At 39.5% G+C, this 18,989-nt stretch overlaps 1 long non-coding RNA gene across 1 annotated transcript; it reads right to left on the reverse strand.

Annotated features, from left to right (window-relative positions):
* Positions 1-3,386: 3,386 nt before the first annotated feature.
* LOC108041123 lies at positions 3,387-18,512 on the reverse strand. The gene is made up of 2 exons (XR_001769111.2): positions 13,118-18,512; positions 3,387-12,973 (listed from the first exon to the last, which is right to left on the reverse strand). It is a non-coding gene; the product is annotated as an uncharacterized LOC108041123 (long non-coding RNA).
* Between the last annotated feature and the right edge of the window lie 477 nt (positions 18,513-18,989).

The raw sequence follows: 18,989 nt of genomic DNA on the forward strand, positions 1-18,989 counted from the left end.
ATTACAAGGCAGTATTACAAACAAATTCGGCGCCATTATGGATGGGCGCCATTTTGTAGTCGCCTGCCATATGGACAATATAAACATGCAAATAAATTGATAGTATTGATAGATGGTTCCACTTCCGATGCGCTTGCAATTCGAGCTGTCGAATATGCAAATGCAATGGGAGACAAAATGGCCGACATTTTATTTGGATTTGGAACTGAACACGTCCACAGAAATTTCTACACCTGACGGCCATTTTGTTTTTCGGCCTCTTTCATTGTTGTATTTTATTTGTTGTTGTTAATTTTTTTATATATTTTTTTTCGCCTGAGTTTCGCTCTTGGCGAGATTATTGCTAATTTCGGGTGTCTCTCTTGTGTGATTGTGGGGATTTTGGGTGTGTTTGTGCGAGAGGACTGCCGAATTTTTTTCGGGGAGGGGGTGGGTGTGGGTTGTTCGAGGGGGTGGGTAACCACGTGATGCGCTCTCAAATGAAAATTTTGGGTGCGGGATATGGGTAAAAGTCCTACAGGTTCCTTTCTACCTCTTACTTTGATCCGGTGTTATGGCTGTCGATATTTTATGGGTTACTTTTGAGATCTGGTTTATGGGGCTCCGTTATTAAAACATATATAAGCCGTTTAAATTTTGCAAATATTGTATTTTTTGCCACGAGAGTCTTGATTTTTGATTGTGTGCGTGAGAAATGCTCTGAAAAAATAAGTGAAATACCAAGGCACAACAAAGTATCGGTGTGTGATGTTTTTTTCGAGCTGGTATTGGATGTTGTGCACGCCCCTATGAGCTGTCGTATTATTGCTGACGACCCTTACGTCAGCAGTAGCACGTGGACTATTATTAAGGCGTTTAATTAACTCGAAACATTTAGGATCAAATTCATAGTGGCAGCCACTGTCGAGTGATATGTAAGCATGGTAAGTTGCGGGCCAGAAGAATTCTTTCTGGAGTGGATTTTGATGGGGAAAATTAAGGGTTATTCGTTTAATTCGTAATTGTTTGTATTAGACAACCCCGAGAAGGTTGGGTGCCATATGATTTGATCTGAAATTAATTTTCTAGAAGAAAATGTTGCCCCCATGGCACACACTCACACACACAGACGCATTCGAGAGCCCTCTCGCACCCACACATCCAGAACTCGTAGTATCCGTATCTGTATCTGTATCTCCGTGTCGGTGAGTTGCCAACGTCGCTGTCGCTCGCTTGTGATATGAGCTTGATGTTACATATTTCATATGGCACACTGACTGGTTCTGGTTCTGTATCTGTGTCTTCACTGTATGCGTAACTAGCTCCCCAGTTCCCCCCTCCTCCCAGTACCTCGTAGCCCCCGAAATATTCCCCATACGCGCGCCTTTGCCACAGGAATTTGTTCTTCTTCTTTTTTGTCGTATTTCTGTTGGGCCTTTTTGTTGCTTTTTTCGGGCTGCCTTTTGATCGTGTGCGTATGAGTGTGAATCTTTACACTGAACGGAAAGTGGTTAAACTTTGCTAGGCAGAGGTGCCGAGTTCAAGTCCAGCTTGTCAATACAGCCAAAAAAAAAATAGTACCAAATTATGTAAGAACGGAATTGAGAAAGCAAGACTTTACCAGGTATGGGTTGGAATTGAAGCAAACAATGTTTTGGGCTTAACAATTTTTAATTCCTCCAAATTTAATGAGATACTTATCAGATATTCTTGAAGTTAATTGGTTCCACAAAAATTCAATGCAACAATACCTCAATACTCATTTAATCTTAAATTGCAATTATTCAACAAAAAACCCATTTCAAATTTAATTGCATTTAATTAGACATAACATGTTTATATACATATTTTCCTTTCTGTTGTCGTTTCCATAGAAAATACTGCATTATAGTCAAAAGAAGCGCCTTGAATCGATTCAAGTTAGCCTTACTAACATGTCTCCACAATCTACAATGCTGAATTCAATAAAAATAAACTCGTTTTACGCTTATTAATAGTAGCATTTAATATTAATTGTTGTTTGCTTTGAGGTTACATGTTCTTATACATGAGCATATACATTAAGATCTGGCATGTTAAGCGATAGAACCAATAAACGTCAATTCAAGATAGTTTAGTAATACTTTATCAAATCCGTACGGTCTTAAAAAGAAACTAAAAGTGAGATATTTGCGTTTAAGAAATAACTGAAATGAAGAACTAATAATTGTATGTATTCAAAAAAACTACTACTCATCTATTTTAAGGTTTAAAAAAACTAGTTTAACATGTAATTCTGATTTCTTTTGTAAGGGAACGTTAGATAGCTTTACGTCTTAAAAAACTTTTTTAGTGGAAACATCAAACCAAGGTAGAAAAGTTTAGGTATTTTTTTTTTTAACTTTGAATATTGAGATTTTATAATAATGATAAAAGACCAACGCAAGAAAACTAAGGCATCAAAAAAATGTGATCCATGAAACAAACTGTTATGAAGTTTCTTATTTATTTCCATTTAAATCGTAAGGAATATCGAGAACAATTTCAAAAAATGAGACCCCCAGCACCGAAATCGTGCGAATAACCGTTATGATTGCCTTTGCCAAATCCGCCATTTTGCTTTCGATCGTTTCGTTAATGAAAATTTCTCGCTGTGCTTAGACGCCGCTCACGCACACCAAAGTATTAAAACAGCTAGGTCTTTGCAGTTGGCAAGAAAGGGACAGAGCGAGTATCTGGGCAAGTGTGTGTAAGTGTGCGAGGTTTGTTTGCTATGTTTTTCAGAACAGAGGAGCAACAACAAAGGCAGACAGAGCGGGCTAAAAAATTTTAGATTCCCCCTCCTCCGAAGGCCCCCGCCCGATTCCCATTCCCCATTCCGATTCCGAGTCCACCGATTGTGTGGCGTTAACCATTACATGCAAACTCACACTTACAGGCGACGTCGACGGCAGCAGAGGCAGAGGCAGCGGCAAGGCGGCATTCATTCATACTTGTTGCTGTGTACCCGTATCTGTGTGCCAAGTTGGGGCCCAGTGTTGGTGTGTCGTTGATTCCGCCACAAACTAAAGTTTCGTGAGGCATTTGTTTCAGTACGTCACCGACAGCGCCAACGAAAAGAAGGAGGAGGCGGTGAGCCGGACTCAGACTCAGACTCAGCACTTGGGAATTGGGAATTGGAAATTTGAAATTGGAGTGCAGGGCGGAATAGGACTGTCGCTGGCATCTCTGGTCACACTGTTTGGAAGGTTTCTTGTAGAGTAACGTGCCGGGATTTCTTGCCCCTTCAAGTTTTCAAAAAGTGTTTTTAAACCTAACCACAAAAAGAGTCCAACAGTGTAGTGTCCCCAAATATTAATTAGCTTAAAGCAACACAAAACCAAAAAAAAAAGCACAAAACAAATTATTTGCAAATTTTTTGCGACGCAGTTGCAAAGAAAACAAAGCAAGCCAGCCAAGAGCAACTTAAACGACGTATTTAACAAACCAAAAAAAGAAAAAAGGAAAAAAACAAAACGAGAGAAACAAAACTAGGGGAACAACAACAACAAACGCGACAACAACAAGAATTAAAAACAAACTCGCTCGCGACTTTTGAGCCTCGCAACTGAATAATTAAAATTAGAAGCGGAAAAGTAAATACAAAAAAAAACACCAAATAAATTTCAAATAAAGAACCCGAAACGCTTATACATACGTATGTATATATGTATTTAGAAAGAACAAAAAATGGCGCACAAAGAAACTGTGAACTTATACAATCAAAAAATTTTTATTTGATTGCATGTACATCTATATATGTACATATATATGAACTTTGTACCAGTGACAACGAGACTACGAACGCTGATGATGATTAAGGCAATATGATGAATGAAATTGTGCCCTAGGCTGATGTACGCACATCAATGAAAGAGCCTAGAAGATTGAAGATACTTTTATGGAGAAATCAAAACAAATACCCCATTAAAAAGGTCTGGGTCCGCTAAGAGTTGATAAGCCCTATATACACACTCTTTTGGCGGCGTGCATTGAACTAATTTGTCGTTGTAGTTGTTGTTGTACGCGACTAGTTTGCCTCGTTTCTTTTGCCTTTTTTTATAATACCCTCTGTGTATTTATTTAAAGCGCAAATGTTTTAGATACGACATATAGGTAGGGAGGTGGGGAGGGGGTTACGAGGGGCTTCGAGGGGGCGGGGACCAGACCAGAGCTAGCCAGTCAGACCGCTGTCGACAAATAAAACAACAAAGTAAACTACAGAAACAACTAAAAGGCAAACTTGCCTATCTGCCTAGTCTTATTGTTGTTGTTATATTTGTTGTTGTTGCTGTTGTTGTTGTATTGTTGTAGTTGCTGTCTTTCAGTGCGTGTGCTCAGCATTTAACTAAACTGGCACACACGCACACCAACACCAATGAACGAAAAAAAAAAAAACACACACCAACACTCAACAACACACACCAACACCATCTCACTTAGCTGTCAGGGCTGGCGGCATAGTGTGCTTATATAATCACCGTCTAATGGCCTTTGTTTGTAAGTATTGAATGCAATTTATTTAAAAAATTATTTTATTTCGTTATTATTACGTGTGGGAAAATGTGTGCGAGTGCTTGTGAGTGCAACACGAACAGCTGTTTGCCATAACACAAAACAGCTGTTCCACTGCAAGTCCTCACAAAAAAAATGAGTAAAATAAAAAAAAGGAAAACAAGAAGAGCGACTGCGACGCCGGCGGCGCAGCCATGTGTCCTTAAACCAAAAAATATCAAGTATACGCAACCGTCACCGCAAATGTGAGAGAGCGAGTGGGGAAGAGAAAATGAGAGAGCTTATTCTCACTCTCTCGCTGTTAAATTTAGCCCTTGCTCTCCCTCTCCGCGGAGCGTTGCCAGACTGGCATTTACTGTTATTTGAATTAATCCATTTACAGGGAAACTTGAATAAAGAAAACCACTTACAAAATTTTTTAAAAAATGTAACATAAATTGTAATACACAATTTTGAATCATTTTATAAAAAAGCTTTTACAAAAAAATAAAATTAACGAAAGAATATCGGTTTTTAAAAAAATTGTATGGTAATAAGGAATAAACGTAAAGAATTTTGCTAAACTAAACTGTTATTCAAATTGTTATCTAATATTCTTCGAATCAATACAGCAACCCAGTTAGCGGAGATCGAGTGCATTTAAATGAATTCACTTAATTCGATAATTGATCATCGTTTTTCATTATTACGACGAGTATTATTAATATTTTTTGTGTGGTTCGGGTAATTTGAAACCCATTAGGGTTGCCAAAGCGCCGCGGCAATTTGGATTCGGTGAGCGGGAAAACTAGTGCGCAAAAAGAGTTTTTCGCCCCCCGAAAACCCCTTCGCAGCCCCTTTGCGTATTGTCCATACCATATAGTACATAATAAATAACCAAGGCGCAATATGCGCAGCTTCAATACAGAGCCGACAGATACAGATACAGATGGGCAGACACGAAATAGTTTTTCGGAAGGGGTTTTTTTTTCGGGGCTTCGGGGCAGGGGTACCCAGTTCTATATGGTTGTTAGTGTTATTGTTGTACTTGGAGGCGCCTTTTTCGAGCCTCAAGTTCGCATCGACCGACTGACAACCGGGTCGCCATGTGTCTGTGTTTATAGTTATTGTTGTGTTGTAGTTTTTTTTTTCTTTTTTGTAGTTTCTATCTTTCTATTATATTTAAATGCGCAATTAAGATTGGCACGGCCCGTGGCAGGGCAACAACAACAACAACAACAGCGGTAACAAGATCAAAGTATTCACAAAATTGAACCAGTTTGAGTGTTACGCATTTATCATTCGTCGTCCGAATCTGATCGAAAAATCGAATAACCCAAATTCGCAAACAAAAGATCTCAGGCTACAGATTAAAAAACACGAGCCAAGAATTAAAATAATTTAGTTTTCTGGGGTCAAATTAAGTTAAGCACTTAACCACATGCTCCATATTCCATATTCGTGATTGATCGATTCGATTTGACACGAATATTTCGTTTAATTTGTGGGAACCAAACTATAATGGCAGAGAAATTAAGACTTTAACTACAAATTGGTAGGGCAGGAATGGTTAGCCAAGCCTCCAATTAGCACGTTACTTTCTTTTCAAAAATGTTACTTTTAGTAAAAAAATGAAATCCACAACTAAACATTAATTAAATATGAAATTTAAATTTGTGTAATTAAAATTTCATTACTTATAGTTTGTTTAGAGTTTTGCTGCCTGAATTACAATAAATTTAAATTTAGGGTTTTACTCATAACACATTCCTGAATTCCAAATAGAGGTTTTAAAATATCAAGTATACGCTTTGGTTAACTATGAGCTTTCTTTAACAATTTGTCTAGTTTTACAAGAATAAAAAAATAGTGTTATTTATTTACCACATTTGTTCAAAAACCTTGAATTAAATATGAAATAAGATGTTTATAAACTTAAAAGCCTAAAAATATGAAGTATACGTTTGGCAAATCATTAAACTTTTAATAACTTAAAGGCAGTAAAATGTTAAAATAATTACTGAAATAAACAAGATTTGCTCTGCAGAACTCTTTGTGAATTTGAACTTGCCAAAAATTTTGTAGACACCCTATATCTCAGATGCTTTATGACATTTTATGGCTTTTAATTGACCAGACGCTGTCGCACATGTCTGACGATAATGATCCGTTTAGTTATTTTCGTATAGACAACAATTTATTTATAAATGCCGCGACGGATCTTTCCTTTTAGCCAGCTATATGGCTATACGGCTATATAACGCGCTCTGCCACAGTGTCTGCCATAATTAGGCGCACAGTTGGCGCAATTAAGGCGCTGGCCAAAGTCTTTTACAATCGAACGTCATCGAGCAGCATAAATAATCGCAATCCAAATACGCGGCCAAACAAATATTAACAAGATCTGAGAGGAAAACGCGGCTATGGCTGGAAAACGTTTGGTTTTCTTTCCATTTTTTTCTTTTTCGGCTCTGACGTAAAATGGCTCGAGCCAATTTCGATTTCATTCAGCTCTCGATGACGTACACATTGGCCTCCCACCACCCACCCACCCACCGCCCCTTTACATTGCCGCAGCAGACAACCTTGTAAAGTTGTTGTGCGTCATTTGGCCGCTCGTATTTGCCAATGATTTTTTTTTTCAGCCGCAATTTCCACGGCACTTTCCCTTCTGGGCAGTTGTTTTGCAATTTTATCGACGCCGCATCTCCATTAATACTATCAACTCGTAAAAGTCCAGGCCCTGCACAAAGTACACAGATATATTCCCAGTTCGTGCGTCATAGTTTTCAGTAAGTTTTGAGGGCTTTGGCGATTTTTTATTGTTCTGGGCATTTCCATATTTATTTACGGACCATATATATTCCTAATCTGTCGGCGGGAAGGTCGTTGATCGCGGCCCTTCAGATGCACTCATCGAGTTTCTCCCGAAAGTGACTAAGAACAACCATTCTCGGCGCTTCTGGCATTATTTGCATATGGATAAGGAGCTGGTCGTTGGCTGGTTCATAGGTCGTCTGTGACTCAATCTGCAAATGTGCAAATCTAATTTCCTATTCCGGGAACTATCGAATCGCCGCTGTTCTCTAATCGTTATAAATACCAAGGGTCCCAAGAGTTCTGGAGAATTCTTCGTGAGTAAGCGTAATTAGTAAGTCTTTTTTGGTGAGTTACACTGGGTTTTGAAATTCTGTTCACTCAGAGCTCACTTGCGAAATACTATTCAACGTGCTCACAATTTGTGATAATTTAGATATGTAGTTCACCAGAACAAACATCCCACAAACAGAAATAAGTTTAAGTATCTTGAGTAGCAGTATCTAAACTTTTTAAAAGCGTAGATATTAAAATGCATAAACAGAGGAGAGATATTTTGCAAGTATATATTTATAAAGCCAATCCGAATTGTAAAAAAATGTATAAAAATTGTAAATTTCATAATCAAAAAACCCTTTCATAGTTTCAAATTGTTAAGTTTTCATATTTCGAGTAACATAGATCCTAACTATCACTCATTCAGGACAATTCAGACAAATAGGAGGTGCTCAAGTGGCTGAGTATTCTACTATATACCATGTGCCATATCAAATCCTATATAATCCGGGCAAGTAGCTGATAATCAAGCGGGCATTCAAGCGACTTATTTAGACACTCGCATTTGGACTTGAATGAGTTAGTTGTGTTTGTTGTTGTTCGGTTTACTTCCGTTACTACTATAATGGGTGTATGTGAGTGTGTGGGTGTGAGTGAGTGTGAGTGCGAGTGTGTGTGGGTGCATGTGTTTATTAGGTTTTGGTCGCTGTCTGCGATTTTCATTCATTAAATGCGAGCGCAGCACACACACTCTCACAAATGCGGCGATTGCCACGGCACGCACACACAAATACGATTTCATCCATTCATAAATTCATGCAGCAGCAACAACAACCGCCCCCTCACCATGCCCCTTGTTCACCGACCCTCCTCCCACGCCTCTGCCACGGTCTCTGCCTCTGCCGCTGCCGCTGCCTACGTCGACGTTTCGTTTCATCGCTCCAACAACAACAACAGCAGCAGCAACTACAAATGCGTTTATGTTGCTGCCGTTGTTGCACTGAAAAAAACACATTATTTTTGACATCTCACTATCAGAAATTAAAGTAAATTGGGTCAGATTTAAAAACATTGAATATAGTTATCAACTTTCAGGTTATTGCTATGTGTAGCTTAATTCAATAAGACTTTTACACCAACGCATTATCATATTGCACTTTAATTTAAATATTGTTGCCTACTTAGCAGCTATTTTTGAAATGATGAATAATAAGGATGATTAATAAATCATTATTTATAAATAATTGTTAGTCATTAAAAAGTCTGTGCTATATTTAAATCTGAGTCATTAACCTACATTTCAGTTCAAAGAAATACTATTACATGAAGAAATTTACTCATAGGTTATGAACTTAACAGAATATTCTAGTTAGTCTGAGTGGTTTTTAATAGATAATACTATTTCTTGCAGTGTTCTTGGGCTATCTGTGACAAAAATCAAACCGTGGTTCCCGTTTCCAGTCTCCATTTCCACAATTTCCTCATTTCTCCACCCCTCCATGCTTGCTTCGATGCATTTTATAGATTCGTTCCAAATTTCAATGAAATTTCATTGAGCACTGACTGATAAGTTCGGAACGGATCCTTATCTCTGTCGTTTGTCGTTGTTTGTTATGGGTCAGCCATTCAATACGATCGTTGATCCGGGGATGGGGGAGCTCTGAAACTCTGAAACTGTCGCAATCGCCCCGAACATAGCAGAGAATCACTTCCCAACTCAATGCGCCTTTGTGTGCTGATTTCGATTATTTACATTATAGGTTCGAGTTCAACATTGTGGTAATAAAATAATAATAAAAGCTCAATTATACCTATTTCCGGTAGGGGATATTACTTGGACTGTAACCCAAAAATTAAATATAATGTGGCACTACTTTGAACTGAAAAGTAAAGGTTGTTCACTGCAGAAGAAATTCAGTTACAAAAGTTTAAGTAACTGATTAAATTGATTTGGATTTTATATCTTATTGATAAAGTAACAACAATTAATATATTTTTGTGATATAGATTTTACTTTTAATTACTTTGATAGTTATATATTAAGTCGTATCTAGTTTGTTACTTCCCCATTCACTACTATTCACTACTAGTTTGCCCACAACTGTGATTATATACCTCATACAGTTATGAATGAACGAGGTCCACACACTCTCGCTCTCACACTATCTCACCCACACACGAACACACATGCACCCACCCACACATGCAACCTCGTATTTGGTTCGTCAGTTTGGTTTTGGTCACATTATTTCCGGCCTGGCGGCTTTTGGCTTGGGTTTTATTTATAGCTCCGGCGTTCGGAACTTCTTGTTCATCAGCAGCCGAGTCTTCTGCCTACTAAGGCCCTTCAGCTGCTGCTTCTTCCCTTACCCCTCCCCATTTTGCACGGAAAAAAATGTTTTTAAATTTTTCATTACATTTCATTGAGAAAACAATATCCAAATGATTTCTTCGTTTCATTATTTTTGATTCAAGCTTCTGTTTCTAAAATACATTTTTTTGTTTTTATCAACTTGTAATGCAACCTAACACAACATAAATTTTGTTCTTTAAAGACGTATTAATTTATGTGCGACGTCTTTTACATTTCCAATTGGTTACAAAACTATAGGTAAAACCGTAACATTTATCGCTGTTTTATATGATACCAGTTTTTCTTTCTGTGTGCTTGTTTGTTGGCCACTCCAAAAATGCAGTTGGCAGCACTTCCTCATTTGTACGCACCGGAAGTGAGCGGAAATGCTCGCACACTCGCATTAGTCACTTTTGTTTTCACTTCTTCAGGCCCCCAGCCAACCCCCCATCCCCCTATCCCCCCGCCATATATCCTCTATATATATCCCCACTTTGGCTTCCGTTGATAAAACCCATGCCTCCTGTCCCGCTTCCACTTGCGGCTATTTATGGCGAAAGTGTTTGGTGGAGTTTGTTTTTGTTGGGCCCCCGAGTTCAATAGTGCTTTGAACTTTAGCTACTGCCCCCCTGCCCCGTCTCTTTCGCACTCCCTATTGCCGTCTCTGTCGTTTTGTGTGTGTCTGACTTTTTCTGGCTGGGAATGCATCGAAAATAGAGCGGCACATTGTCTGGCTGCTTTGGCTTTGGCTGCGAAAAAGGGCGAATGAATGGGTCTCAGAAAGTGGCGATTGTGGGAGGGGCACTACTTCCGTTGCGAGGCTTACGTAAAAAGACGTTAAATTTATGAATATGAATGAGCCTCCTCCATTCGCAGTCGCAGTCGCAGTCCCCCCATCCCTGATCCCCCCACGCTGCATTTTACATGGCGGAGGCACCGAAACTGGGCCAAATGTCATTAATACATCAGATCCGGACATGCAAGCGGGAAGCAAATCATGCGTTGACAGCGGGGGCCACGCGAATAGGGGCAGGAGGGGCTAGGGTATTTTGTAGTAGTGCCCCAGCGACGCCCACATTTGGAGCAGATTCCAAACTCCAACGACGACGATGACGACGACGGCGACGGCGACTCCTACTTGGCCACATCCACATCCACATCCGATTGCAGCCAGTTTGTTAGCCGAGGAATGTGCTATTATTATGCCAACCAAGAGAAGAGAGAGCTCTTGGTCGCCCCACGTTTTTCTGCATCCGCCTTCTGTGGAATGCCATAGAACAGGGTATGTGCTGTTCGTGCTAAACAGAAAAGAGGGTGTGATACTTTCTAGCTAGTTCCACTCTTGGGTTTCCCAGTTCACATGGATTTTATGGCTTTTCATAACTATTCTTTATTTGGCTAAATATCGCATCTCCCAGGTTTCCAGAAAGATTTTTCCTTAGCACCTTGTCATAGTCTTGTCTTGTCTGAAAGGTCAACAATAATAATCCCAAATATATTTTTAAGAAAAGAAAACTAGTTTTAAATTAAGTCTTACCTTATTTAAAAAACAAATTAAAACATAGATTTATCAGCATTCTTTTCCAGTACAACTAGCTTATACTAACTATAAAACCATTCATTTTTCGCTTCTAAAGCTATTAGCGGTTGGTCATAGACACAGACATAGATACAGATACAGATACTACGGAAACTACGGATACAAAGGCTGGCGGTGGCCAGTGCATCCAACTGGAATTTGGGTCGGGGTGGCGTGGCAAGATGCAAGACGCTCGACTGCGCTTTCTTCCACTTCCATTTCCATATCCATATCCACTCCTGCTCCGGTTCCTGCCCCTCATCCTCCTGCGCATCATTATCATCGGGTTCATTCAGGAGGGAAATGGGGACTGGTGGACGGGTGGAATGGTGGGTGGGGCGGCGTCCGTCGGTCGGTTCGTTAGCGGGCCAATTGTTGTCACTACTGCCGCTATTTTTTTCTTCTTTCAATTGTGCGACTTTATGGCGCTGCCCAACACTTGTATGCTAATGCAACATGCCGACAGCCTTCGTTTTCTGGGCAAAGTGGAGCAAAATCAATTGGCAATGGACAAATTTAAAAGCATTGTTTAAATTTTTGATCCTATGTTAATTTTATTAATGACTCAATTATCTCTTTTTATTTCTTTATAATAAATACAATTTTATTTATATTGTTTCCAACTGTTTATCCACTTCAAGTCTTGCCTTTTCTGGCTTCTTAATTATCCTCCATAAATCTGTTATATAAATCCTGTCTTTTCTTTACAAAAACACTTATATGTTGAAGTCCAAGAGCCACACTTGCAGCCCAGCTTTTCCCAATATTCATGCCCCACGGTAGCTCCTCATTGCAATTGCAGTGGCAGTTGCAGTTGCAGTTGATGGCTCTCGAGTGTGCGTGTGCCCATTTGCAGCGGCGTCAGCGTCAGCGGCTTATCTCCAACCTGGCGGCCACTGCACCACCGACTGCACCACCAACGGCACCACCGTGCAAATGCAACTGCAACTGACGAGCCACTGTTAATTTTGCCAAGTTTTTTCGCTGCCCAGTTTTTGCTGCTGTGCAAGTCTCTCATGCATAAAATTGTACACGACATAATTTTTCATGAAATGGCTGGGATCCTCCCGGTGCGGCGTCGACGACGTCTTTTTTCCGACGTCTAACCAACCCGAGTGGTAGCAGTACTATATAGCCCCCGGCCATATCTTTCCCTCCATCCAAGTCCGCATTACCATCCATCCCGGTGCCGTTGTTTTGGGCAGGTTCGGTGCACTTTTTGCCGGCTGACCGCGCTCACTCGAGTAGAAATTATGTGCAATTTGTCTAGCCAGGGGTCTGGTCTCTAGTCTGTGGTCTACAGCTCGATTCCGATTCCATTCCATTCCGCCTCCCACAGGTGCACTCGGAGAAAATGTGGTATTGAATTGGGAAGTTTTCAAAAGATATAAAATATCTTGGTGCAAAGGAAAAAGCCGCAGAAATGGTTATCCTCTTTTTTGTCAACTGAAAAATGACTTGGGAATTACAGTTCAGTGAAATGGATAATGAGTTACCATGAGTAAACTATAAAAGTAAACTAAGTGAACACACTAGCAAAGAATGAATGATTGAGCATTCAAATTCTTTTTTACTAAAATAAATAAAAAGTATATTCCTACCAGATATTGTGAATTCAAACAGTAGCTTTGCAGATTATATATATGATTCAGAGCCGGGGGTTTTTCGAAGTGCACCGCTGCTTCTTAATGATCGGTGGGCTGTATGCGCATCACGTGCTCCCTATTAGATCGCGGGTATTATCATTAGGTTCGGTTCGGGCCGACTTTCGACTCGACCAAACCAAAAGTAATTACACCGAAAGGGGGAATTCTTTGCCATCGAATCGGATCGGATCTACCGTACGATCGTTGACCATGCAACACACACCGGGTAAAAATACAAACAGTAATGCCAATGCCTCCACGTCATAGGTGGCTTCAAGTGGTATGCCATACCCATGCCCCCCTTAACCCCCCAACTCCCTCCCCTCTGCGCGGCCCTGCTGATAAGGTGTATTAATTATTTTTATGGTCTTGACGTTGCTCTGTTGATGTTGTAAATAGTACAAACAGTTGAAAGTCCAAAAGGCTTTTGATTGGGAAATCTCCGTTGCCCCGTTGTTGATTTTATTTTTGTTTTTGCTGTTGGATTTTTCTTTTTCCAGAAGAAAGAAACAGAAATTACAATTTCCGTTTGGGGCGCTCTCTTTCTTGGCCGGTTAAGTGTCAGCCATGTGACTCAAACTTAAACGTTTTACGTACCCTTGGTATGTTTGTCGCCATGGCATCACATGTCATTTATAGTTTGGCCTTTAAATGGGCCTATCGTGGGCCTTTTGATAAGCCGTAGATTGAGCGCGTGCTTTGTGTCTGGGCCTTTTTTCAAAAGGTTGACTCCCCACTCCCGCGGACACAGGTGTGTGTACACTTTCGAAATTCCAGAAATTCTTGCGTCAAGTAGCCGCCCCGAAAACCTTATCACTCAGACCATCGTCCAGCCACTGAGTTACTGGTTACTGGTTACTGGGTACTGGTTACTGGAGTGGGCGCTACGAAACGGGGGCCACGAAAGCTCGTCAGTGGATTGCATTGATACGGGACAGTTGGGTGGATTGATTGGATTGATAGCGGCCGATTACAAATACGCCTGGCGCCCGCAGGTTCAATTCAAGGAATTGCTAATCAAACGAAAGGTGGAAAGGAATCTGAATCATTTGCTGTATTTATAGAAGAAAACGTCATCGGTGGCATTTCGATAGGAAGTAAGCGGGACGAAATACATTTTGTTAGGTCATGTATTTTTCAAAAGAAATGTAGTATTATGTAGGCTAAAAAAATGTATTTGTTATCTTTTTAGTTTTAAACCGTGTTTTATTCCCAACCATAGTTACGTATTTTTAATTAATATTTTTTCGAAGTGATTTAACTTATTTTATCCTAGAAATACCTTCGTTTTTCTGTCTGAACTAGACCGCTGAAAATCCCTCGATCACTTGGAGCTAATTCAGTTCCGTTTTCGTGATATTTCCGAGGCAACTGGGGATTGTCCCAATGGGCATTTGATATGCATGTCGGCCGACCGACACTCCCCCGCTTTATAGACCTAATATAATATCCCCCCTGCGATCTGCAGCCATAAATAACAAGTAAAGCCTAAGGAATTTCCTATAAATAAGTTCATGACGAATATAACAAAAATTCCCTAAACAACCTTAGCCCCGCGCCCTTCTTTATAAGTGTGTGTGTGTGTGTGCTTGTGTGTTGTAAATGACCTCGTTCACATAAAGTTCAGAAATTCCATTTACAAACTTGTAATTGAAAAAATCCACACACTCGAGCGAGATAGCTAGATTGTCTAGAGACAAAGTCAAACACGTTGGAATTTTTGTTTTTTACCGTTCAATGACGAATTTTCCAGTGTGTGTGTTGTTTACGAAAAACGAAAAAAAAGAACGCCACCAGCTACAAACACACGAAAAAAAATTCCAAAAAAGACACTTACGAAAGCCACACAACATTTTTTATTGTTCCGTAGATTACAACATATAGGAAAAGGCAAGAAGAAGAGGAGGCTGAAGAATTTCGGGGGCGAGAGCGAGAGGGCGCTATACATTGATGTGGTGACAAAATGCAAAAGTAGCACAGATACATATGTACAGATACAGATACTTTTCTCGCCGGCTTGGAAGGCTGAAGACGGTCTGCAAGGGGGTGGGGCAAGGGGGCAGGGCGGTCTGGAAGGGGCAGTGTCAGTTTGTTTGTGGAATGCCGTTTTGTAAGTTTCTTATGCATGCGACTTCAAACATAGTTCGGTATCGAAACTTTCTAGCACACAGATACAGCGCAGATCCAGCAGATACACACACACACACGAAAACGACTTTCGAAAGGTACAACTTTTTTCGAAGTCGCTGCCTCTGCCGCAGTCGACGCCCGTGCCTCTGCCGCCGCCGCTGCTTCGGCCTCTGCCGGCTGCGAATTCCAACGCCAAGACGAAAGATCGGCGCAAAAGAAAAGAAAATATTCATTCAGTAAATTTTTGTAGCTGCAGCCGCATGGTCGTGCAGCTCTCGTCTGCTCTTCGCGCAATAAAAAAAACCGAACGAAAATTGCCAAAGTGTGAACAGTCAATATTTAACTGGCATATTTAAACACATAAAAAACCCTTAACTTAACCAACTAAAAAAAACCCTGGGAAGACGGTTCCAATGAAGAGCAGTTTCCAAGGAGTTCCAAGAGCAAACACAACCGCATTCCAAAAGTTCAAATAACGCTGGAAGGAGGGGAAAGTGGAAAAACTAAACTCGAACTCGAACTCAGTGTGCCAGTGTATTTGTGTGTGGAATGCAGAAAGAAGAAGAAGCAGCAGCAGCAAATATGTCTTCAAAACTGGTTTTTTTTGTTTTTAGACTGTTTGACGTCGGCCGATCGCGGTTCCATTGACATCCCAAAACCCGAAAAAAAAAAAACTTACCTTCGATGGGAACACTCGTAAGTCGGAATTCACACACACTCACACACCCAACCTCGTTTATTGGCTGAAATTGGATGCTGTGTATGTGTATATGTGTGTTATTTAGAAATTCAAATTGAAATTTTTCGAGCGTGAGTCATGCGATTTGAGCGTGGGTTTTCGAGACCAGTTTCTTCTCAACGATCCTAACCTTCGCTCTGGCTCGGAGCAGTAGTGAGAACGGGAATATGGGAACAGAAACGGGAACAGTCATAAAAGTTGCATCACTCAGCACAAAAAGAAGGCGAAGAGAAGGAGAGACGGAGACACAAACAACAAGTCAACCGCGGCTGCCAGACAGGCGAGACGGCAATAGTCGCGGAAAGAGAAGTAAGAGGGGCAGAAGAACCGTTTTGCGGAGCGAAAGGAGCGACACAAGAACACACCAACAAAGGGAAAAGGGAGCAGCAATCACTTCGAAAAAAAAGGGGAAGAAATTAAATATAATTTTTGTATAGAGCAAATATCATAAATCATATCCTTAAAAAAGGATTCGTTAGTTGATTTAGAAACAAATTTCAGTAAGACGTAAAATGAAATATTTACAAGAAGTTTAAGTTAGGACACGATAATAATATCCTTTGAAAACGGTTGTAATACTTTATATATTATCAATAAGCTGAAGTACAAGCATACTGAGTCACAAAAAATTGTATTTAAAAGAGCTTTTAAAATTATCAACAATATTATTTTTAAAAAATAATTAAAAGAGAAACTATTCATAAAAATAAGCTAAAGAAAATATCAAAATTAGTACGCTTGCTTCCAAACTTGAAAGATCTGAAGTTGTATTAAATGAAGAGAAACTTAAAAGCTCCTCAATACAATTAAACTAAAATAGTTCCAATCTTTAGTTAATGAAACATATATCCTGTTAACATAATACCATAAATTTAATTTACGTGATCTTTTAAGAAAACTAATATTTTTTAACAGTGTGCTTGGTTTGTTCTTACTGCTCTTAGTGATACCGTTTATTTTGCAGTTCATCGTATGCACCCCCTTCGTGGAAACCGTAGTCAGCAGAAAAACTGAACCCTTTAACTGGAATATCGATAGGCTATCGATGGGAAAATTAATCTCTACCGCCTCATTTTCACTAACCCACCAATCTTACTATCGAAAAACAAAAGAGTTGCAGGGCAACAAACTCAGCGTTTTTATACCACATCATAAATGTCAATTAAAAATGATATTTGTATTGTCAAGTTCCGCCCGTCGGATTGCCATAAAATGTGCTATAAAAAACTAACGGTTAATGCTACGGTCTGCTGAGTTCGTGTGTGGCTGCAAAGAGTGAAAAAAAGAAGAAAAAATAAACAGGAAAAAAAACAAAAACTATTCCCCGCTCAATAGAAAGTTTGTGTTAATAAAAAAAATACCTAAAAACTTAAACACACAAAATATGTATGTCGAAATAAGGCAGCAACAAACAAAAAAAAGAGTGAATGAAAAAATGTTGACCTAATTTTGTTGTTGTTTCTGCTTTTGGTCTTGTTTATTTCAGCGACGGCGACTGCGCGGCATACTTTCCCACACAGCTTCCATGCTCACTCCCATTCCCGTTCCCCATTCCAGATTCCAGGCCATTCCCAGCAGCGTGTGATCATCGAGGGAGCAACGCCACCGTTCCCTTCGCACGCTTCCATCTCTTTCTCGCTGGAACGACGTCTAAATTAATGATTGTTAAATGGAGATTGTGTTTTTGTTGTTGTTAAGCATTCCACACACCAATACATGAACAGAAATACGGGCGCGCCTGCGCAGAAACTATTTATTAAGGTATGTAATCCCCAGTTTGATAACTCTAAAGCATTTTACAGTTCCCCCAAAAAGAGAAGAAACTCAGCGCCACTAATTGTGTGCTATTTTTGTTAAACAAAAAAAGACTAAAACCTTAAGATCATTTTTTCACTCGCGGCGCGTGTGAAAATATTTAGGCTACCCAAGGTATTTTTATTCTCGCTTCTTGTAGATCTCTGAGTTTTTTTCCTCGCTTTTATCTTGTCTCTCGTTTAAAGTGTTAACTGGCAGCATATAATTTCGGTCGACTTGACATACATTGTAATTATAGTTATTAAATTTGAGCCAGGCACGTGCGTGAAAAACGCACAGATGTTAATGTGTATAAAGACCATGGTCAAAAGAGGAAAAACGGAAAACGAACGAAAAACGTTTGTAACTTCAATGATTTGACTACGAAACCGGTTTTCGATTTGGTTTGACTGTTTTTCATACAAGTGAGATCATTTTGAAAGCTGATTTTGTCAATGAATACCACATTCCACATTCCAATGGTTGATTTTTGTTGTTTGGTTTGCCTACACAGCGATATAGCGATATCGTGTAACAAAGCTTTGAACTAATGCCGACCGATCCGAGTTTGTTCGAGAGATGGAGATGGGAGCTGGGAGCTGGGAAGATGAAGGTGAGTACACTGCTCTGGGTCGAAAGACATCACTGGAAAAAATCCTTTACTACTTTACTCAAATTAATATCTGGTCGAAAAACACAGATCATTTTTGAGATATATAGAATAATATATTTGTATTTAAATAAAATTAACAATTGTTATAGTAGAAGTAGAAGTGTTACAATTAATTACCATAAGGATAATGCCACTTAATGTTTTGAATTTCAACTCTCAGTTTCAGGGATAGAATCAAACACTCACGATGTAACTAAACACTGATAGCAAAGATCAAAAATCAAAATCTTCGTAGTACAGTATGTGCATCATATGTTAATTACCAAAGATATTTTAATCATAAAGTACCAATAATTACTAATCAATGATGTCAATTATAACAAACACAATAAGCTAACAAAACAATTAATTTTGGATTAATTTATAGTGATTATTAAGACATACAAAGTTTTTATCTTTATAGGGTGATGTAACAACTATTTATTTTAGCAGAACTGTAACAAACACAAATGAATAGAGAGTAAATTCTGTATTTGTAATGTAAATATATT

Source organism: Drosophila rhopaloa, unplaced genomic scaffold (assembly GCF_018152115.1).
Source record: "Drosophila rhopaloa isolate 14029-0021.01 unplaced genomic scaffold, ASM1815211v1 contig_159, whole genome shotgun sequence".
Taxonomy (NCBI): domain Eukaryota; kingdom Metazoa; phylum Arthropoda; class Insecta; order Diptera; family Drosophilidae; genus Drosophila; species Drosophila rhopaloa.